The 23,568-nt window shown below is 42.9% G+C and overlaps 1 pseudogene; it reads left to right on the forward strand.

Annotated features, from left to right (window-relative positions):
* The first annotated feature begins 4,036 nt into the window (after window positions 1–4,036).
* LOC149166748 (plasma membrane ATPase 1-like) lies at window positions 4,037–23,568 on the forward strand (annotated as a pseudogene).

Below are 23,568 nucleotides of genomic sequence, written 5' to 3' on the forward strand. Positions count from 1 at the left end.
GTATTTTAATTTAATAATAATAATACTTTATCTTTTTTTAATCAAAAAAATAAATATTTAAAAAAATCATTAAAAATGAAACATTTTTTTTGTTTGTCAAGTTGTTTGTGATTCTCCAGGCTTGACATGTGACTTGAGGAGCCACTAACCAAGGGCATCTAATGGCTACACCAACCCTAAGCTGATTGGATTTTTTTAGCATGTCTTCTCCCCCTAACACAGGGCACAACCACCCCCCATGAGGTTTGATCCTAGGTTACCTTGATAACGAGGCTCATCTTCAACCAATTGCGCTAGTGAGACTTGCCCATTAAAAATGAAAATTGAAAAAAAGGAAAAAGAAAAAAACTTAAAAAAAAACAAAAAACATAACAAAAAAACAAAACAAAAAAAACATCTCAAAATAAGTTTATTATTATTATTATTTTAAATAATATTTATTTTTTAAATTTTTGTAATATATTTTGTTATTTTTTAAAATATTTTTTTATATTTTTTTGGAAATTTAATATTTAATATTTTAAAACATTTTGTTTTAATTTTAATTTTTTAATTGTTTTGAATATTTAATTATTTAATTACTTTTTAAAATTATTTTTAATCTTTGCTTTTTAATTGTGTTTTTTGAGATTTTCTTGTGTTTTACATTTGTTTTTTTATTTTTATTTAAGTATTTATTTATTTATGATACTTAGAAAAAATTTTATGCCTATTTTTCTTTTTCTTTTTTAATGTTTTTCTAAGACTTTTTTATTTGTTTTCTGTTTTATTATTTATTTATTTTTTATTTTTTGGTTTTTCATTTTTATTTATATATCTATTTATTTATTTTTTAACCCTTTTTTTTGTTGCAGAAGTTGTGTTGATGCTCAATTATCAACCCAACCTCACTATCTATCAATTTAATAATTGATTTCAAAGTTTTCATTACAAGTGATCAAGTATACCCCACAGTGTGTTAATTTCATGGTTGATTTTTAAGTTTTCATCTCAACTCACTGCTTGTCAATTTGATGGTTGGTTTTTGTTGTCTTAGGATAAGGTTTTTAAAAATCTACACGTTTAGCATTAAAAAAAAGTTTTTTAAAAATCTACACGTTTAGCATTTAAAAATAATTACTCTTGCTATGTTAACTCTTTGATTTAGGTATTTACTTTTAAATTTTTTTTAGTTATGATATTTGGTTTTAATTGCATTGCTGAAAAATGTTGAAATTTTAAGACTCTTCGTAGTCATGATATTTTATCTTTAAGGTCATGGTTAAAAAGTTCAAAGTTTTAAGGTTTTTTAGAGAGTTGTGGTTGAAAAATGTTTGAATTTTTAGGTTTTTTTGGTGATGTGATATTTTATATTTAACATTATCATCCAAAAATATTGGAATTTAAAGGTTTTTGAGAGTCTTGATTTTTTTTAATGTCATTGTGAAATTTTAACAAATAAAAAAAGTAGTTGATGCAACATCAACACTTTTCAATTTAGAGATGCTTTTTTCTTGTTTATTGCACAAAAAATTTAGTTTTCAATGCAAAAAAAAAAAAAAAACAAAAAAAACAAACAAACCTAATGCTTTTTCATGTTTATTGCACAAAAGTTTGGTCTTTAGTGTCGTTGCTAATTTTTTTTTGGAATTCTAACCTGGAAAAAAAAATCGTTGTTAGTTTTAGAAATTCTTTTTCATGTTTTAAAATAATGGTTTTTGACTAGAATTCTCATTTTGAAGTTACAATTCTCATTAAATTGATAACTTTATTGATGATGAAAATGATTAAAAATCAATGAGCAAAAAACATTGGTGTGTGGATATGAATTAGACAATAAAATTATTGTAATTAGAAAAAAAATAGAAAAGAAAATTATTTGGTTTCTTTTATATCTCTGTAATATATATAGATATTCAATTATGGCTAAAGAGAGTTAAAAGTAAAAATAGTCAAATATACATATTTGTAAATATCATATATATATATATAGTTTAGTGTATAGATATATAACAGAGTATTAGATATATATATGTGGGGTCAAAATGGAGAACACCATATATGTACGTGGATGGAATAAGTAAGGTTATATATATATATATATATATATATATATATATATATATATATATATATATATATAAAAGGTTTTATTCCATAACTTTCTATACAATATATTGCATGAATCATCAAGATCATCATGATCTGCGTATATGATGTTATGAATATCATGGAATGGGAGGAAACCATAATTATCAAATTCGTCCATTTTGGCCAAAGAAATTCAAATATATGTGAATTTGTTTGGTTTGCTGTAATTATTATAACAATTTGATTTGTTTTCTAATATCTAAATTTTACTCTTCAAAACTGAGAATTAGAAATAAAAGTTATTTTTTAACACGAGTTTTAGCCTCACCTAATTGTAAAAAAACATTAATAAATTGCTGCTTATAGATTATAAAACATTTAATTAAATATTTTAATATATATTCACGAATTTTTTTTTGGAATTGAAAAATATTTAATCCAATTATTAGTCCCTGCCTGGGACTATTAGCGATCGATCGATCGCTGACCGAGCATTAGTTCATAGTTTGACTGTTATATTTTCAGTGTATTGGCATTTTAACCTAAGTTTAAGCAAAGTTTTGGTCCGGAAAATAATTGGGGTCTTATTACCGCCTTCACGTTGTTCGATGCAAAGTACGGTTGATATGCCAACATTTTAAGCACAACTTGGTTTGTCGTAAGTTTTTGGTACCTGTTCTTACGCCATCACCACCATGGGACTTCACAACTAGTGTGTTGAACTTATCCAAACCCTCGTCATTCAATTCCTCTGTCACCAATTTAATAGTTGGTACAGCTGGAACAGTCTTTCTCCAGATCCTTCTTGTTATCGATGGTGTAGGCTTCAGTTTGCAGATCGCATGGCTATGGCTGTTGCGGGTGGCTTATCATGTACTCAAACAAAGTTTGCAGGTCATTTTCTACCCTCTACTTTGGCGTTCTGCCCAACATCTTTGCTCTGCCTGAGGGGAAACTCTTCTGGGATTCGAACGCATGATGCTTTCGACTAGCTGTAGCAACAATTGGAGTGCTCCAGTACAAGGTTGAGGTGCGGCCTACTATTTATCAGGTGAAGTTACAAGTTGTTCCAAGTCTATTTTCTTTTCTTCGTTTTCCTGTATTGTCCTACCAGATCTTCCTTAATTCACAAACTTAGCACTTCTTGCAGTTTGGTCTGGCGAGGGTGTTGCATGAACACTTTGCTTGTCAGTTGGGCGGCGAGCTCTTTGGTCCAACCTTTATCGTTTTTCCAGGTAAGTATTTAGCCTCTCAGGTTATGTCACTGTAAGAAAAAGGGTTCTTGTGTCTTAATTAAAACATGGCTTTGTTCTTTCGTTCCAGGGATAAATCTATTTTTCTCAGACTCTGTTCTGCATGCAAATACTTGCTGGAGCTACTAGTCGGTCTTCCTATCATCTGATGGAGGGTTTAACTTTCCTCCTATTGTAGTGGTTTATAGCTTTTACCCTTGGGTTTTTGGCCCTTCTCATGTAGACCAGAGTCTCTGTTGAAGTATTGCCGACCTCACTACGACTATGGTTTTATTTTATTAAAGTCTGTAATATTTTTGTTCGACCTCAATTCAGTTTCTTGGATTTGCTATACTGAGTTTTATGGTTCGACTTCCTCCCGAAGTCTGCACCAAATTGAGTAAATGTATTACTAGAAATAGGAAAGGCCTTCATAAAATCAACACAGAAGCAGTACAGCTTCAAGTGATACTCCAGATTTCTTTGCTGGATAGGCCAAGCAAGCAGACTTAGCATACTTCATGTTATGTGATGCATTGATCACTAGATTGCAAATAGAGCTCGGTCATGCATTGACCGCTGGATAGGCCAAGCATGCAGACTTAGCAGTCCTCAGCTCAAGTGTTTGGTGATTGGCATATCGAAGCAAATAGAGCTCAGTGATGCATTGATCGCTGGATTGCATGTGTGTATCTTGTGGGCGCCGGGGCGGTGAGTAAACCCGATTTGCGGAAATGGGTGACAAGGCTGCGACTCTGGAAGCCATTAACAAAGAAGCTATGGATTTGGTAAGGAGGACTTGAATGCCTTTTGAGTCTTTTACCAAGTGTTTCTGTGGAGCTTTGAGATTGATTTTGAGAAGTTTGTTAATGCAAGAAAATATTCCCATCGAGGAGGTTTTTGAGTATATTCGGATACAACAAGCTCAAAGAGAAAAAGGTAAGGGTAGCTTCGACATATTTCTAATTTTGAACTTAGTTCCGGAGTTGAGCTGGGATTTGAGATCTACGGGAAATTAAATTTCTAAGGCTGTTTGAGCCTTGAGGTATGCAGAGTAAAGCAAATTATTTGGTTCTACTGTGAAGCGATTTCTTTCACGGTTAGAGATATGAACAGGCACAGTGTAATTTCCATGGCTTATATCGTTCTTTAAAATAAATACATTTTCTTAGCTTGGTTAGGCTTATACTGCAACATCAAATCTTTAGGCTACAGGAAAGTATATTGCCTAGGCTTCCAATGAGGGATCCTTTGTCATAGCTTATGCCAAGAGGTTCATGCACTTGGGGTTTATGCAGAGTACTTGAACATTGTCAAGAATTGATTAAATTTAACTCCATGACGTAAGCATCATACACTTCTAATTCCCCTCGTTGATTCTATTATAAAGTAGCTATCAAGCTTCATTGCTAATATCATGTAATTAGTTCTATATATTTTGTCGGCACAGTCGATGCACTCATCATTTTTCTATCTTGGGTTCTTCGTCTCTTTGTAGTCTCAGTCATTACTAGTGATTTATCTTTCTTGTTGGTAAAACAACTGTTGATATACTGCTAATGCCATATTTTCTCTATTTTTGAAAACTCTTGGCTATTTACACCACAAATATCATGTTGTTACTTTTATATGTTCTATTTTTTTTTTCTATGGTGTTTTCTTCTCTGCAAGGGCTTTTACTAGTCGGGCCTACAATGTGTACATTCAGTTTATCAAACATGTCTATCTTCGTATCTTGACTCTTCAACATGCTTGGATAATATACCCCCTGTTGGAGAGGTAAATCCCCTCTACGGATAGAGGCGATCCCTACTAGCCCAGAATGGGTCTAGCAACAATCAGTTAATGCTACTATGCAAGTTCCTAATTGCAATTAAAAGGTAGGCAAAGAACACCTACTTGGATTCCAACGCTATTGTTTGATGAAGAGATGCCGCTCTTGCTCCTTCGCTCTGGCTGGTCACAATCCCCCGCGATCTCCGCGAATAGATACCTGCACACACGAAGAGAAAGAAAAACACAAGCGTGAAATCTAATAAAAGCAACTATACATCAGTCAGAAAGGATGTAATTCACATTAACCATTGCAGAGAAAAATGAGAATGGAACCATAATAGTAGTCATCTATTATTAGTCAATAACAGAGAAGAGTACAACCAAATGTTCTGACGTCGATATCCTTCTCAGGAGGGTCCAGTCAGCAAGTCTCTTAAGCATTCACCTTTGGAAATGAATCTCCCAATACAAGAAACTCTCTCTCACACAAGAAACACAAGACAACCTTCCCTAAGCTATCTAGCACTTCCACACTTATCACACCAACTACCTATAGTAGCAGCAATCTGAGCACTATAATCTCCACACAATCCAAAACTAGCTGCTCATGGTAATGGTAGAGGTTTAAATAGGAGAAGGAGTCTCCTTGAATGGTGGAAGGATGAGCTTATCTTCAAAGGAAGTAGTTGCAAAGGGTCGAACAGGCATGCCATAGAAGGGAGGCGATACTCACAAGATCAACAACCAAGCCTGTAGTTATCTGAAAGGCTGGCTGTTAGAACAAATTCGCCCAAACTGGATTAGCGCGGGTGCAAAACTGGTCTGGCGCGTTGACATCGCAAAGCAATAATGGACAGGGCCATTTCAGCGCGACTCAATATGAACAGAGGCTGCGCTGGTCATGAAATTCGACCAGCGCGGAAAAGTCGTGTGCTTCCGCGCTGGCAGCGCATGCGGTCTGTTATGGAGCGCCAGTCAGCGCGAATATTTTAATAACAGACGCGCTGATGATGAAAACTTTGGAAAAGTGGGTTTTTGGCCAGTTCAGGAGGCATGAACTTGATTATTGTGAACTCCTGACACAGTAGGGTGACTGACAGGGAGACAGTGAGAAATTACTGTGTAACAGATGCCCCCTAAAGCATGAAGACCGAGAGAGTGGGAGGGGTGAAATGCTTTACAAAACTCGCCGAACTGGAACACCACCAGGAAGGACCGAATATCTCTGATAATCAAGTACATGCAGTCTAGGCATGGGCGCAGCCATCCAAAAGACATGCGAAGAAGGTCTGTGGAATGGACGCAACCACCCAGCTAAAGAGACCATAGTAATGATAAGGTATGGTCGTAGCCATCCATGAAGACTTAGGTATGGGCGCAGCCATCCATCAATGAGTCATGTAATGATCATCCACAAAATCGCAGCCTGGACCATAACAGACAGGGATCCAGGGTCTTGCGCTCCGTCCCGACCCGAACAAAGTACAAGTCCAAGCATGTGAATACATGAGCTGAAGTCGAACATGCATGAACATCGTCTGATTACCAGTCAATGATGAAAACTGTTAACAGACGCGAGAGGTACCACCAATAATGACAATGGTCCTCAAGGTACTATAGGTACAAACCGCGGCGTGTGAATCAATGAGCTGGCATCGAACACCCGCAGAATCATTCAATCAGAGGCCAATGATGAAAACCTCGCGTCGAACATGAAGAACCTGCCATTGAGGCATGCAGGCTCCAAGGCACCTGAAGGGAGTCTTTAAGTCACCTTCCTGGATAATGAGCTGAAGTCGACAGGAAGTGACCTTGATCGAAGGTGGGCCATGATGTTTCCCACATCATCGACACGAGACAGAGGTAAAATATTTTGTGTGAGGCATCAGAAGAGGTTGTACTGTTGCAGAGGTCAACTTCTCTTGAACATATCGGCGACACGACAGTGGATTTGGTAGTATTTGACATCAAATGAGCAGAGGGTATGACGACGAGGCAACGAGCAAATGAGAGGTCAAATAGGATAACCCGTACCCATGGAGGCCAGTTGTGAAACAAGATGAGAGATCCCCACCCGACATGAATGCAGACCAGTGCCATGTTCAAGAGCGACATACTACCGACACGACAATTACTACAGCTCCATTTTCCCCACCATTTCTGGCAGGTACCCCGGTTATTTTTGGATGACAAGCTTGACGGGGATAGCATATGCTTGGAGAGTGTCATTTCGACAATGCCCGATGTCATCAAGTTTTAACGAGCCTGACAAAGGAAAAACTCGGCGTCTTTTCTTGTTTAGAGAGTCTGAAAAGACAGCGGAAAAGAAAACTCCAGGGGGGTCCTTTTTCGTAAAGTTGTGTCTCTCGAGCCCGAAAAAGTATAAAACAATACTCGAAAGAACCGCCTGACCATTACGACCGAGGAGTACTTTTTGTAAGTAGTGACTTCGACCCGAAAAAGTAAAAAATCGATCGGAAGCACGTCATTTTAGAGCCAATAACGAGTGCGGAACGACAAGCACCCGACAATCTTTTTAAGTCAAGCAGTCGGAAAAAGAGCTTAAAACGACCGCCTCTCGTTCCTTTTAACGAGCCGAAAGGAAGCTCGGCCATATTTTCTTGATTCATGTCGGAAAAGAGCTTAAAGACGACATTTTTTGGGACCAAGTGCACGAAGAACCGTTATGACCACGCCGGTTACCAGAATCTGCACAAGAACACCACCCGCATAAATCTGTTCGATATGATAAAAACATAGTAAAACATGCATAAAGGCATAATATAGTGATAGTAGTGCGAAATCCATGGTGAAAAGATGACAAAGACCCACATTGATAAAAAATTATAGCTAATTATGAATTTTTTACCATAAATAGGGGGGTAAAAGTCAGTTTTTACCATTGTTACCATTTTGAGTTGTGAAGAACGTTGAGGAGCTGCAAGGTTGACAGAGCGATTTCCAGCCCGTGCGGACACCATTCATCCGGCAACTTGTTCCAGGTAGGTTCTCCTCTCCCTGCATTTCATTTTGAGCCTTTTTGGGAGCAATTCCATGGTGGGAGATGGCCCTTTGGGCAAATTTTTTGAGCGTTGATGCGCTCTCGGTCAGCGTGGATTTCCCGCTCGGGTCCACGCTGATCGATTTAAATTTACACATACCACCTCATGGGTCAGCGCGGAAAACACGTGTGCTTCCGCGCTGACCCAAGGAAAAAACGACGGTGCGCCATTATCAGCGCGACTGTTTTAAAAACAGTCGCGCTGGCGCCGTAAAGATTTGTTTTTAAGAAAATGAACGTACAAAACTCAACGGTTAGCATCCTAATGTTTTTTCATGGTCTTGCAGGGAAAAATGTCTTTTGTTTGGCAAGAGAGAGCTCACGATGATGAGGATATAGCCGCTTATGCACTTGCCGAATGCCGAAATGCAATGCGGGCATGCGGGTTCTTGAAATTCTTCCTTACTCTGCGTCTGAGGGCGCAACCTGACTTGCTTGAGCTCTTAATCAGAGCTTGGAACCCAGTGGATGGAAAATTCACGATCCGTGGTCAGGACATTGAGTTTGATTCCACGGATATTTACTTTTTGACTGGATTATCACGCTGGGGCCAGATGCCCATCCTGGAGGGGCAACGACCCAGCGGTGAGACTCTTGACCAGCTGATGGCTCGAGTGTGCCCAGGAGCGGTTAAAACACGGAGCGGGAAAGTTGGTATCCCGACGGTGAGAGACATGCCTCTTCGCACTATACTCTTTTTGGTGACACGGGCAGCGGGCTCTTTGGCCAATCATGAGGCCTCAAAGACCCAACTACTACTAGCTCTGGAGTGCTTATAGCCCACCATTTTCAATTGGGCAGCAGCTGTGACGACTAGCATGAAGAGGCAACTGAACAACTGCCGACGCGGAGAGTCGAAGCAGTTTGCATATGGGTCGCTCTTACTCCCGCTCATGCTGGAGCGGGTGCCGACCCTACAGCTACAGGCCATGGCTGTGGATCCACCTAGAGGTCCCCGGGAGACGAGGGCCAGCCGATGGGCCCGCGTCATGCCACGTGGAGGTGGAGGCTGCCTAGTGGCTTGGGGAGTGTATTTCCGAGAGTGGCTGGATCGGCAGGTTGTCATCGTAGAGGACTGGCCATATGCCGGTATGGATTTCTGCAACGATCCCGACAGGCCACTGCCCACGGGAGAGCATTGGGACGATGGAGGTATGACACTTGATCTCTTTTTAATGTTTTTTTTAATGTTTTTGATTTTTCATGTACATGTCTTGATAAATGTCACGGTGTGCAGATGTGGGACCCGTGAGACCCATTGGCCTAGCCCCGACGGCACGAAGAGAGGGGCAAGGTGCCGGAGCCCTGGCCCTAGTTCCTCCAGGAGTTGACACGTCAGAGACTGTAGCTCGTAACCTCGAGGGTTTGCTGGAGGGGGTGCTAGATTACCAGGGGGTCGAGGAGGTCCCTATAGCTCATCAAATTCACACAGTGAGGGTGGCACCCAGGATGCACCGCCTTTTGATGCGAGTGGCACGGGCAGCAGTATGCTATAGAGAGCATAACCCAGATCAGTAGTTATCTAGGTTTTTTCCACTGATGTTTTTGAGAGACACCTGTCTCGGATGTACCGAGAACACCGGCTTTACTTCAGACATATACACTTATTTTTGAGCGCCTTAGTGCGCCACACGATATATATATATATATATATATATATATATATATATATATATATATATATATATATATATATATATATATATATTGTTTTTGGATGGATCATTTCACATGTGATGATGTTTTTATATGCTATGCAAATGTCTAATACAAATGTGATCTAATGTATCAGTTTGCGCAACACACGACCCATGTATTTTCATTTTTTATGCAAGATTGAAAGCACACATGCAGGCACACATGCAAACTATGCTTGGAAAAGAAATTATTTACATATGCTTTACTCTATGGTCTTTTTATGCTTTCTACGTCTTCTTGTATGATGTTTATCTATTTCGTAAATGCCTGTCCAACACACGATTTGCCAATGCATCAGTCAACATGTTTAATCGTCTTGGGATGTGTTGATATGTGATATAATCAAAATTCCTTTCTAACAATCTGACACGTAGATACAACCTTAGAATGCGTTGGTCTCTGACGGAATATCGCCCGTTGAGTTGATGGACGACAAGCTGAGAGTCCAGGTTTACTATCATTGCACAAATGCCGAGATCAACTGCTTCGGCTAGTAACTCAATTACGGCACTGTATTCGGCAACATTATTAGTGGTATGACCGAGGCAGACTCCTTGAAAGTCTAGCAACTCTCCGTGAGGATCATAGATTGCCCATGCCGCAGAATACAAATTGCAAGTACTACGGCAGGCGCCATCAACGAAACCAACATAAGGTGTACTAGACATCTGCACAAGAAGCAAAAGGCACAATAAGAGGCAGACACGCCTTCACACCAAAGCAAAACGTGAAATCATGCACACACAAAACACACTAAAACACACGTATGTACAAACTAGGTGCACGAGATCATGCATAATATTTTTTCAAATAGAGCCCGTTGCGGGGCTTGTCAAGAGGATTTCCTTCGTAGTCGATCAGCTCATATGCCCCCTTTTGCAGAACTCTCTTTACGATATAGGGGCCTAGCCACATGGATTCGAGTTTACCTACCCCCAGCTTGTCCTTAGCTTGATCATAGAGCAGTACTAAATCTCCCTCAACGAAGGAACGAGGTTGAATATTATGGTCAAAGTGAGCCTTGACTCTCTTCTTTTGCGCTTCGATAACCAGAGAAGCCAAACGACGAGTCTTGTCTAACCGCTCTAGGTAAAGAAGCCGTTCCTCCACCGAAGTGGTGTTGGGAAGCAACTCGACAGCTAATTTCAACGAAGGAATCTCACACTCAACAGGAAGGGTGGCCTCCAGTCCATAAACAAGCTGAAAAGGAGTGAAACCGGTGGCGTCCTTCACAGAGGTCCGGTAGGCCCACAAGGCAGGGAACAACATCAGATGCCAATTAGACTTGTGCGTATTGACGGTGCGTTGAAGCATAGTGATCAAAACTTTGTTCACAGCCTCAACTTGACCGTTGGATTAGGGATAGTACGGTGTCGAACTATCCTGATGCAAGCCTAGTTGGGTCGTTAGCTCCGTCATCATGTGATTACGGAAATGTTTTCCGTGATCCGTGACGATAGCCTGAGGGACTCTGAAACGAGTAATGACATGATTAAACAAAAACTGCGCCGCTGTGTAACCGTCTTCGTTCAGTGTAGGCATCGCTTCGGCCCATTTGGTGAAATAATCCACGGCAACGATGATATACCCATGCCCCCTGGCCGAACGAGGGTTACAGGACGTATAATCGATGCCCCATTTGGCAAATGGACCTAGGTAACAACAGGGTGCAGTGGTGCAGGAGGTGCACGCATTTTCCGGTGATACACCTAGCATTCGTGGCATGCATGGACGGCAAAAATACAATCTTTGAAAATAGAAGGCCAGAAGTAACCAACACGGAGAATTTTCTGGGCGGTAGCATATCCGGACATGTGGCCGCCACAAGCGCCGGAGTGGCAGTCATTCAACACCCGCTCAGCCTCCTCGAGAGTCAAACATCGGCGGAGAACAGAATCAACGCCGAGGCAGTACAGGATATCGCCCAAAATGCGATAGGGTTGAGATTGGTGACGAATTCGCCGTCGAGCATCTTTTGACACATTGGGACGGAAGCAAGATGTCTGCAAATATACTATAATGTCCCCATACCACGGGTCGAGGGTGCTGATGAGAAACAATGTTTCGTCCGGGATGTGCTCCTCCGAACGAGATGGTGCAGAATGAGATGGCAAGGAACAGAGTAGTTCAGCAAAGACCAGAGATTTCTTAGACTTGGCCGCAGTAAATTCCAAGTTGAACTCTTGGAGGATTACAATCCACTTCGAGTATTTGCCCCCTAGCAGTTGACGCGACAAAATGTAGGTTATTGGGTTGCAGTCAGAAATCACGGTCGTTGTGCGCAACAGGATATAATGCCGGAATCGTTGAACGGCGCAGACAGCTGCCAATGCCAACTTCTTGACATATGCATAGCGAGTTTCCGTATCCAGAAGGTTGCGACTGAGGTAATAGATAACGTGCTCGGTGCCGTCATCATCATCTTGCACTAGGACCATGCCGATGGTGGTGTCAGCAGCAGCTAGATAGAGAGTGTAATCACGGTGGTAGTTCGGAGGTCTTAAGAGCAGAGCTGAGACAAGAAGGTCTTTAACTCGCTCGAAAGATTCCTGGGCAATAGCATCCCAACGAAAGGGTGTGTCTCGCTTTAACAACCGTGTAAAACCCTTAGCCACCTCGGCATAATTCGGAATGAATCGTCTAAGAAAATTAGCTTTGCCCTGCAAGCTCTGCAATTGCTGCAAAGAGGCAGGGGGAGGAAGATTCAAGATGGCCTCGACCTTGAGGGGATCTAGATGGATGCCCTCTCGGGAGACGATGAACCTGAGCAGTCGGCCAGATTCTACGCAGAAGACACACTTATGCGGATTGAGTCGAATACGGTAGTGTCGACAGCGGAGAAAAATTTCGCGTAGATGAGATGGATGGTCCTGACACTTAGCTAAATGAGCTGGAAGGTCATCCAGGTAAGGCTGTACGATGTGTCGAATATCATGAAAAGCATACGACATCGCACGCTGGAAAGTGGCACCGGCGTTTTTGAGACCGAAAGGGAGCTTTTTATAGGCGAAGGTGCCCCAAGGACAAATGAAAGTTGTCTTATGCTGGTCTGCAGGAGCTATGTTGATCTGGTTATAGCCAGAGAAGCCGTCCATAAACGAATAAATCTCACTTCCTGCACAGTCATCAATCAGCTGATCGATGAAGGGTGTAGGGAAGTTATCTTTCGGACAGGCACGATTGATATCGCGGTAGTCAACACAGACCCAGATAGTGCCCTACTTTTTATTCACAGGGACTATATTGGACACCCAATCCGTAAGGGGAATGGCGTAGATGAAACCAGCTCTAAGAAGCTTTTCGACTTCGGCCTTGATGGCTGCAGCCTTTCGAGGGTGCACTGGGCGTAAGCGCTGACGAACAGGCTTAGCATCTGGATATGTAGGTATTTCGTGCACCACGATACTAGGGTCGATGCCGGGCATTTCCTCGTAGGACCATGCGAAGACATCACGGAATTCGCGAAATAAAGTAGTATAGAGTTGAACTTCCTCAGGAGTGCACGTGACTCCAATGAAAATGTTCTCGACAATCCCTGGTTTGACAGAGATGTCGATAGGCTAGGTTTGCGTGATGTTGCCCATATTTCCCTCAGAAGACACTTGATATAGCAGAACAGGTGTTTGGAGGGGCGGGGATGGGACACATGAAGCAAACCGCTCGAGACATGCGACCATTTCTGAATGTGGAGGGAGAAATGAAGAGCGATGGTGGCGATCTGACCAAGGGAGCTCTTCGAGAGACATGGTCTCTATGATGGCCTCATCGGAGGGAAATGTTTCCTTTAGTGGATCCGAAGTGGCTTCATCACCCAACCAAGGGAAATGATCATATGAATCGGGAACACTGCTTAGAAAAGAAGGTTCAGGAGGGGGAGCCGATGCAGCGACAATTTTGACGTAGTTGAGCTCGGCAGGACTCTACGGCATCGTATCACCCCAAGAGTCTTCCTGATTCAAGGGAGGAAGAACCCATGGATCAGAGCGTACTGAGATCATGTTGACAGGGGCGAGATTCGGAGGCGGGAGGGGAAAGACTCCCATTAAAGCGGGATCTTTGAATAGTCCGGCACCCACACTCACTAATGACTTGGAGGTATGCTCCACGAATGGCACATTACCTTCAGAAGAAGAAGCAAAAAAGGAGAGCTGGTCCACCGTGACAATCTTTCCCTGATGAGGGAAGCGAACGACACGGAATAAGGAGGAAGCCACGGCTTGCATGGCGTATGTCCAGCTCCGCCCAAGGAGGAGGTTGTAAGTGAGATTAGCGTCAACAACTTCGACCTCCACCTCTACAGTTTTCCCTTCTAAAGAGATAGGTAATCGTTGGAGGATACCATATGGACGAGATTCTCTTCCATCGAAGGCTTCTAGGGTTGTAGGAGAATGGCTCAAAGTAGGAGAACCAATGGCCTTCCAGCAAGCAACAGACATGATGCAGGTTGAGGCACCCTCATCAATAACTGTACGATGGATCGTTTTGCCATTGATGATGACCTGTATAAGAAAAGCCACTTGGTGAGGCAGTCTCTGTGTGAAACCCTCGAGATCAAAGGAAATTAAATCTGAATCTGCCGGGTCGATGCCACCAATGGCTGATAGCAAGGACTTCCTCTGGGAGGGGCAGCTCTGGAGGACTTCTAACGTGGACATAGCAGACGGAGCCTGAGCTAAGTCCTTGACAATACTATAATGCTGGGCAGCACGAGCATTGGGGTTATAAGATGACTTCCTGAGTACACCTTTTGGAGGGGGTCGGGGGATCGTCTCAGTGCTGGGCCGTTCAATGTGAAGGGGACCAGAACTGGACGGAGGAGCGCTGGAGGGAACCTCCGGCTCTTTCCCGGCTTGAGATGGATAATCTTTCGCTCGAGTTGAAACATGGATGGGAATCGTTCCAGCCATGAACACTTGAGAACCGAACGAGGAAGAGGATTGAGACGGATCTGCCACCATCTGAGTCTGTTGGGAAGGGAAAGGCTCTTTAAGCACAGCAGGAGGCCCAGGAGCACCTTTCAAAAGTCGACTAACTTCGGACCGCCTCGGGCAGTCCTTAGTGTAGTGATCCTCATCACAGATGAGACAAGGATACTTAGGTTTTCGTTTAGCTCCTTCCTCAGAGGGAGGCTTAGGGGGATCCTGCTTGGGCTGTCCAGACTTGTCTTTAGCTTTCCCTTTCTTTTTCCCTTTTGAGGATTTATCCGCCACGGTGGACTGAACGGCGTTTACCTTGGAGGTACTCCCAGAAATTGATTGGCCCTGAGAAGCATTTTCGTTAGAAGCGTTCTGTTTCTGCTTCCCAGGGTTCGCGGCCGATTTCTTTGATGACGAATTCACAGAGCCAATGACTCCATCAACAGATGGTTTCAGCGGAGCCTTGGATTGTCCAAGCCTCGGGGCATCTAGCAAATACTCATATAAAGTACCCGACTGAGAGTACACTAAGTCGAGGTACTGAGCTCGCGCGATTGCTTGCTCTTCAGTTACACATGCTCCCATTGCGATATCTTTTGCAATCTTAGGGACAAAGGAAGTCGTGAACCAATCGGTCAGGAGTTGATCAGGAATCCAAAATTTGATCAAGCGACGACGCCTTCTCCATTCATGTATATGATCAGAGATGTGCGTAGACGTATCCTGTTTGAGAGACGTGAGAAGATGTGTCCCCGTCTCGTACCAAATGGGTAGCTGAAAATGAGTCAAGAAGGCCATAGCCAACGAGTTGAAATCTTGAAACATGCCGCGATTCAGCTCAATGTACCACTTAGCGGCTGAACCAGTGAGAGTTCTCTGAAAGAGGTGGAGCCGGATAGAGTCATCAAGCCATGAGTTCGATGAACACCAAAGGTGATAGGTCATGACATGGGCCTGAGGATCTTCACCAGCTTTGCCATCAAATTTTGGACAATCACCTGGTATTTTAGTTGGAACTGGTGGCCAATATGGATTATGCAAAATAGGATCATTTGTTAACTTGGACACATCCGGAAGTTCCAACGTCGCTAAGAACGGCAACTGAGGGTTAAAGGACATTTGCGGCTGTGGATTCGAGGCAGTATTAGGGTTCCAACCAGGTGGTGGTTGCCCCCATGGGCTCTGTCCAGATGGACCCGGCCCAAAAGGACCTGGTGCATAGGGACCTTGCCCATAGGAGTTCTGTCCATACGGATTCTGGCCATATGCGGACAGTTGTCCCTGTGTCTGCCCCCCAGCTCCCCATGTATTAGCAACTTGGCCTACAGGTGCAGCATACTGATAATTTTGGTAAGGAGCGACCTGCGGTTGTTGATAATTTTGATAAGGAGTAAACTGAGTTTGCCCCTGGGGTTGCTGGTAGCCATACATTTGCTGGGCTCCATACTGAGCCTGATAAGGAGGCTGCATCTGGTAAGAAGGTTGAGGCTGTGGCCCACCTTGCATTTGATAACCCATTTGAGTTTGGGGCCCAGAATAATGTCCTTGAATCGGTTGGGCTTGGATCATCTGGCCCGAAGGTTGACTTGGTTGGGTTTGGGATGGACCTGCCTGCCCAGAAGGGCGAACTTGCTGGGTGCTAGGTTGTCCGTGAACCACCAAGGGTTGTCCTTGCGGAACAGATGGCTGAGCTGGCTGGACGGCTGGTTGACCCTGAGGTTGGCCAGCTTGACCAGATGGATAATTAGGGCGGACAACAGGTTGACCTTGCTGCATAGAAGGTTGGCCTGTCTGCCCCCCGGGGTGCACAAGCTGAGCAGTGGGTTGGCCTTGCTGTATAGCAGGCTGTCCCCCTTGCCTAGGAGGATGCATGGATTGAACAGTGGGTTGGCCCTGCTGTACGTAGGGTTGCCCCCCTTGCCCAGAAAGATGACCAGACTGGGCAGTAGGTTGGCCCTGCTGTAAGTAGGGTTGCCCCCCCTGCCCAAGAGGATACCCCTGCTGGACTGCTGGTTGACCTTGAGGAGTGTAAGCTTGCCCAGCTTGTCCAGATGGGTACCCCTGCTGGAAACCAGGTTGGCCTTGTTGGATGTAAGGCTGCCCTGGTTGTCCAGTTGGGTAACCTTGCTGGGTACCAGGTTGCCCTGGGTAACCAGAAGGTTGACTCTGATAGGAAAACGACGGACCACCAACGGCCGAAGGTTGTCCCGGGTAGGGTTGTCCTTGCGGGCCCCCAGATTGTCCTGGGTAAGGCGGGCCATAAAGTGGTTGCCCCTGAGGGGTTTGCACATAAGGTGGCTGGCCTTGATTTGGCGGTCCTTGAGGCTGCCCAGGGATTACCTGGCGTCCCCGAAAAGTATGAGTACTGGCATCGTAAGAGATGGACAATGGTACCGAGACTTCAACGACAGGTTGAAGAGGCGCGGATTGAGCGAACTGAAGGTACTGACCAGTAGAGTCATAATAAAAGAGGGGACCTTGGTAATTCAGATCCACTATGGGCTGCCCCTGACTATCATAGGGCCCCCCTCCTGGAACAGCACCAGAAGAGGGTTGAGCACTCTGTGCAGGATCAACGACTCCAGATGAAACTTCTGGCTGGCCCTGACTGTGAGAAGGACCAGCACCATCGTTCGTAGACGAAGACGCTGACACGGCACTAACGACCGGAGTCGAGTGCGCTACACAAATGGTTGGATTGGTAGGAACTGAGGTAACAGGCGTATTAAGAGGTCGTGAAACAAAGGGCCCCGTGGTGGCAATAAGACTAGGATCCCATATAGTCGTAGAAGTAGTTCTGGCAGCTATTCTATCCCTCATTGACTGATATCATGGAGGGAGTGGAGAAGTGGCTGGGATGGGAGATTCAACACTTGACACCACGGGTGTCTCTCCTACGCTGGGAGATGTCTCATCCATGTGGGAAGTGGACATCGGAGACGACATACCGAGAGGGGTAACAAGAATATCGTCTTCGTCAGGCTCCCAGATAGGGTTCCAATCTCCTTCGTAATCCGCGTCGTCCGGGGCACGTACATTGATAGGCTGGATACTCGGGATAACCGGAAGAGTATCGCTTACAACTGGTACCTCAGGAGCAATAGAAGATGGAGAACCTTGCTCACTTGGACCGGGAGTTGACGGGTCAGCCAGGATGACAAACCCCACACAAAACCCTAAATGAAACTAACAACAAAGACCCTACTCAAACTAATGCATACAAAATCTAACCAGGTGATGTTATCGTGGCCGAATAAATTTTTAAGACACAGGAACTGAACTTGACCTTTTCATGTTTCAAGAGTCGAGAAAAGGACGAAAAGATGACTCTAGTCTCCTTCGAATATTTAATGAGCACGAAGTGACAAGAAGCTCACTGGCACCTTTTCATTTAGGGAGTCTGAAAAGGATCAAAAGTGACTGCTCTAGAGATTCTAGGCAAAGGGTTTACCAAGCAATCCGTAAAACTGCTTATACACCTTGGCAATCGTATGAGAACCAAGGACTTTCCGTACTGCAGTCAATCTTCCCGAATGCTGTGTTCGGTGTGTTACGGTTCACAAGGCGGCAGACTCGGCTTCCTATGGATCAAGGATAAAAGCCTAGTGGGGTCTCCCTATATACACGACGGTACGTGGGAGCACAGTCCGTGTTAGACCACTATCGAGTCACAGAAGGAGGAATCACCCAACCGTAATGTGAAACAATAGTGACTATGTTTAAAGACGCTGGAACATGTCTCTAACCTAGACCTCTAGATGTTTGCGTTAAGTTCCAATGCGTTTTTAGGTTTATTCAGTTCATTTTATGGTTGATCTTGAATTTAAGTTTCGATTTCAGGCCTTATCGTGTGATCTCTCACAATTACCTAGATGCAAGCTATATGCCAAAGAACACCATTTTGTTCGATGAATTCTAACTATGAGAGGGTTTAAGAGCTTTCAATCAAACAAAACGAACTCAATCAATCAAACAATCTAATGCAGCTAATGACAAAGAAATGAGACTTTCCTTTTGAGAATGCAAATCAACAAAATGCTCTTCCTTTGATTAACTATTGAATGCAAAAGATACTAGTTCGATTTCCTTTTCAATGGCACAATGCACTTACAATGAATTTTGAGAGACAACAACACCGAGTAAAGGAAACAAAATCACTCAATGAAAACACAACAAGCGTGAAAAGAGCTGGTTGAACCCAAGCAATTGTAATCTATGTTTGGGTGGCGAGGAGTAACCGAAACAACCGAAGGACTGGTTCGAGGACAACCACCTAAACAACCAAGCAAAGAAAGCAAAAAGGAAGGTTTCCGCAGTAGCAAAGGCAAGCAGCAACGAACTTTTGCGAACAAGTGAACAAGCAAACAAAACAAGGTCAGTCCAGTGGAAACTGGATGATGGCACTAGGTCACGGGACACAAAAACGAAATTCGTTTGTCAAGACTTTGCAAGCAAGTGTGTAACAGTTCAAACAATAAATATCAAGTCATAAACCAAGTAGAAAGAGCTGGAGATAGCCAAATCAACAGGCTCAGGAGGTAAAAATTGAAACAAATCCAATTTTACAGGATCAGCGCGGGTAGCGCTCAGCAACTGTGCGCTGACAAGAAGACACGCGTAGCAACTTGGCGCTGTCAGCGCGGAAGGACACGACTTAAGCGCGCTGGTTCGATTTCAGAACCGTCGCGACTGTTTTACATACAAGCACGATGACAACAGGTTTAAAGAAACAGCTATGCGCTGTCAGCGCAACTGTTTTGATATAAACCGCGCTGAGGTTAAAAAAAAAGGCAAAATCAAGCCAAAAACTCCCAAACCAAGGCCAGAACTCTTTAAACAATTTATACACCTCCCAGACTGAACCAGGAAGTCTAAAAGCAGAGAACTAATCTCCAATTTTGAAAAGAGAGAACAATCAAACTCAAACACAAAAATGGACACAAGAGACAAAAGGCATGTTCCCCAGTGGAGTCGCCAAATTGTTGGAGAGGTAAATCCCCTCTACGGATAGAGGTGATCCCTACTAGCCCAGAATGGGTCTAGCAACAATCATTCAATGCTACTATGCAAGTTCCTAATTGCAATTAAAAGGTAGGCAAAGAACACCTACTTGGATTCCAATGCTATTGTTTGATGAAGAGATGCCGCTCTCGCTCCTTCGCTCTGGCCGGTCACAATCCCCCGCGATCTCCGCGAATAGATACCTGCACACATGAAGAGAAAGACAAACACAAGCGTGAAATCTAATAAAAGCAACTATACATCAGTCAGAAAGGATGTAATTCACATTAACCATTGCAGAGAAAAATGAGAATGGAACCATAATAGTAGTCATCTATTATTAATCAATAACATAGAAGAGTACAACCAAATGTTCTGACGTCGATATCCTTCTCAGGAGGGTCCAGTCAGCAAGTCTCTTAAGCATTCACCTTTGGAAATGAATCTCCCAATACAAGAAACTCTCTCTCACACAAGAAACACAAGACAACCTTCCCTAAGCTATCTAGCACTTCCACACTTATCACACCAACTACCTATAGTAGCAGCAATCTGAGCACTATAATCTCCACACAATCCAAAACTAGCTGCTCATGGTAATGGTAGAGGTTTAAATAGGAGAAGGAGTCTCCTTGAATGGTGGAAGGATGAGCTTATCTTCAAAGGAAGTAGTTGCAAAGGGTCGAACAGGCATGCCATAGAAGGGAGGCGATACTCACAAGATCAACAACCAAGCCTGTAGTTATCTGAAAGGCTGGCTATTAGAACAAATTCACCCAAACTGGATCAGCGCGGGTGCAAAACTGGTCTGGCGCGCTGACATCGCAAAGCAATAACGGACAGGGCCATGTCAGCGCGACTCAATATGAACAGAGGCTGCGCTGGTCATGAAATTCGACCAGCACGGAAAAGTCGTGTGCTTCCGCGCTGGCAGCGCATGCGGTCTATTATGGAGCACTAGTCAGTGCGGATATTTTAATAACAGACGCGCTGATGATGAAAACTTTGGAAAAGTGGGTTTTTGGCCAGTTCAGGAGGCATGAACTTGATTATTGTGAACTCCTGACACAGTAGGGTGACTGATAGGGAGACAGTGAGAAATTACTGTGTAACACCCCCATTGATCAATCCATGAACTAAAAACATATCTTTAAAGTGTGGCTATTCCTTCTGATAATTGTATTTTTTTGGCAAATTGGTCATGGTTATTCTTTTGTTTTTTCATCATTAATAATATTTGCTAGTATTGTTGCTAATTTTGTGTTTTCTGTGTTCGTTTGATAGTAAATAGTAGTGTAGCATTTGGTCTCTCCCATTGGATATCATTCCCCTCTATTGTATTTTTAGTAGTTCACAGTATTACTTCATCCTTATGGTTCCTGTGCATATTATCGGAAAAGAAGATGGCTTCTTGTTCTACCGTGTCACAATATTTCTCTCTTGTAGCCAGTATCAGTCAGGGCATACCCTATCCGCTCTTTTTAGTTGAGGCTTTAATCATGTAAATTGTATCTTTGCAGGGAAAACCTCCTGACTGGCAAGATTTTGGTGCTATTCTAACATTGCTTGTTATAAACTATACCATAAGTTTCATAGAGGAAAACAAAGCTGGCAATGCTACTGCAGCACTGATGACTCGGCTGGCTCCAAAGAGCAAGGTCTGTTCACTATTTTTTGTATGAGTGGCAGCCCCGATATTTTCAGTTTTCTATCCTTGGTTTTGCGGGGAATCATGCAATTGGATGTTCCGAATCCTCTTAAGATCATGGGTGCTGCAGTTTTAAATTCCTTAGTCAATGACTTAAGACTTTGAACTTAACAAGTTCTCAGAGATGGACAATGGAGTGAAGAAGATGCAACAGTGCTTGTTCCTGGTGACATAATCAGTATCAAACTTAGAGATATTGTTCCTACGAATGCGCGTCTTCTTGAAGGAGATCCTTTAAAGATTGATCAGGTCTTAATCCAATCCTTTTCTTTACTTCTTATTTCTGATTACAAGTGCTGGAATTTTCGGTATGCTTTTATATGGTTTCTGGGATTAACTTCGACTGTTTTGGTACTTTTCCTAAGCCACGTTTTATGACAATATTTTTGAATGTGTGTAGTCTGCCCTCAGTGGTCAGTAATTACCAGTAACAAAGGGTCCTAGCGATGGGGTTTATTCTGGCTCTACTTGCAAACAAGGTGAACTTGAATGTGTTGTCATTGCTATTGGGGTCCATACCTTTTTTGGTAAACCAGCACATATTGTCGACAGTACAAACCAAGTTGGCCACTTCCAAAAGGTTGGTATTTATTCTGGACTTCTGATTCTTTTTTTCTCCTTTCTCTTATTTCATAAATACATAATTTTTGGTGATACTGCAGTTGTACCAAATTGGCTAGTTAGGGTCCGTGGTAATATTGGATGATCCAGTACTATTAGTTTCTTTCAAACAAGTATCAATTACTAATTGTTGTCATGAATAGGTTTTCACGAAAGGATATGACAAGGATGCTATTGTCCTGATGGCTGAAAGAGCATCCAGAACAGAGAATCAAGATGCCATTGATGCAAAAATTGTTGGGATGCTTACGGATCCTAAGGAGGCAAGTATTTTTTTTATGTCATCATATTAAATTTTAGTTGATAAGTAGGTCTATTTACTGATTTGTATCTTTTGTTGTGGGTTTTAACATCCATGGATCTAAAAGGCGCGGGTAGCCATTCAAGAGGTCCATTTTCTTCCTTTTAATCCAACTGACAAGAGGACAACTCTCACTTATATTGACAATGAAGGGAAAATGCATCGAGTTAGTAAACGTGCTCCAGAGTAGGTATTGTTCTTTGGAAGTTTGACCTTCTTCATTAGACTTGGTAATGGGCTATATTGTTTAGAAAGTGCTTCAAAACATATTTGTACACATTCTGTTAAAACTGAAATGACCAAATACTTTCTGCTAGATTCTTAACGTCACACATAATAAGCCACAAATTGACCGGCGAGTTCATACAGTTATTGACAAGTTTGATGAACGAGGACTTCGCTCTCTTGTAGTTGCATATCAGGTTAATAATATGGCTTCTTTTGCTTTATCCGTGGGCTAAATCTTCCCAGTAAGTTCTTCTTGTTGATTATGTATATCTTTATAGCTATCTCAAAATGTTTGTAGGAAGTTCCAAAGGGCAGGAAGGAGAGTCCAGGAGGACCCTGGCATTTTATTGGATTGATGCCTCTTTTTGATCCCCCGCGCCATGACAGTGCTGAAAAAATCACAAGGGCTCTTAATCTTGGTGTAAATGTCAAAATGATCATAGGTATGGTGAGGTTATGGTGTCATAATTTCACTACTGTTTTTGTAATGCAGCGAGCCGACATTTAACTATTTACTTGCAAATATTCATCAGGAGATCAATTGGCTATTGTCAAGGAGACAGGTCGCCGACTGGACATGGGTAAAAACATGTATCCATCATCCTCTTTACTAGGTCAGGACAAAGATGAATCAATTGCAGCTTCGCCAGTTGATGAACTGATAGAGAAGGCTGATGGTTTTGCTGGTGTTTTCCCTGGTGAGCAACAATTATCTTTTACTTCTATGTTTTTTCAGATACTTTTATTTTTTCATTTCCTTAATTAGTGTTTGATTCCATATCCTTCCTGATTTTGACTGGTCATTGCAGAGCATAAGTACGATATTGTTAAACGATTGCAGGCTAAAGAAGGCAGACATAGGAATTGTTGTTGCTGATGCAACTGATGCAACAAGAAGTGCTTCTGACATAGTCCAGTCAACAAACTGGCCCCATAGCTATTTTGTTACTATGTAA

This window comes from Pinus tabuliformis, chromosome 5_1 (assembly GCF_031772625.1).
Source record: "Pinus tabuliformis cultivar Carrire ecotype Pingquan chromosome 5_1, CPIR1, whole genome shotgun sequence".
Taxonomy (NCBI): domain Eukaryota; kingdom Viridiplantae; phylum Streptophyta; class Pinopsida; order Pinales; family Pinaceae; genus Pinus; species Pinus tabuliformis.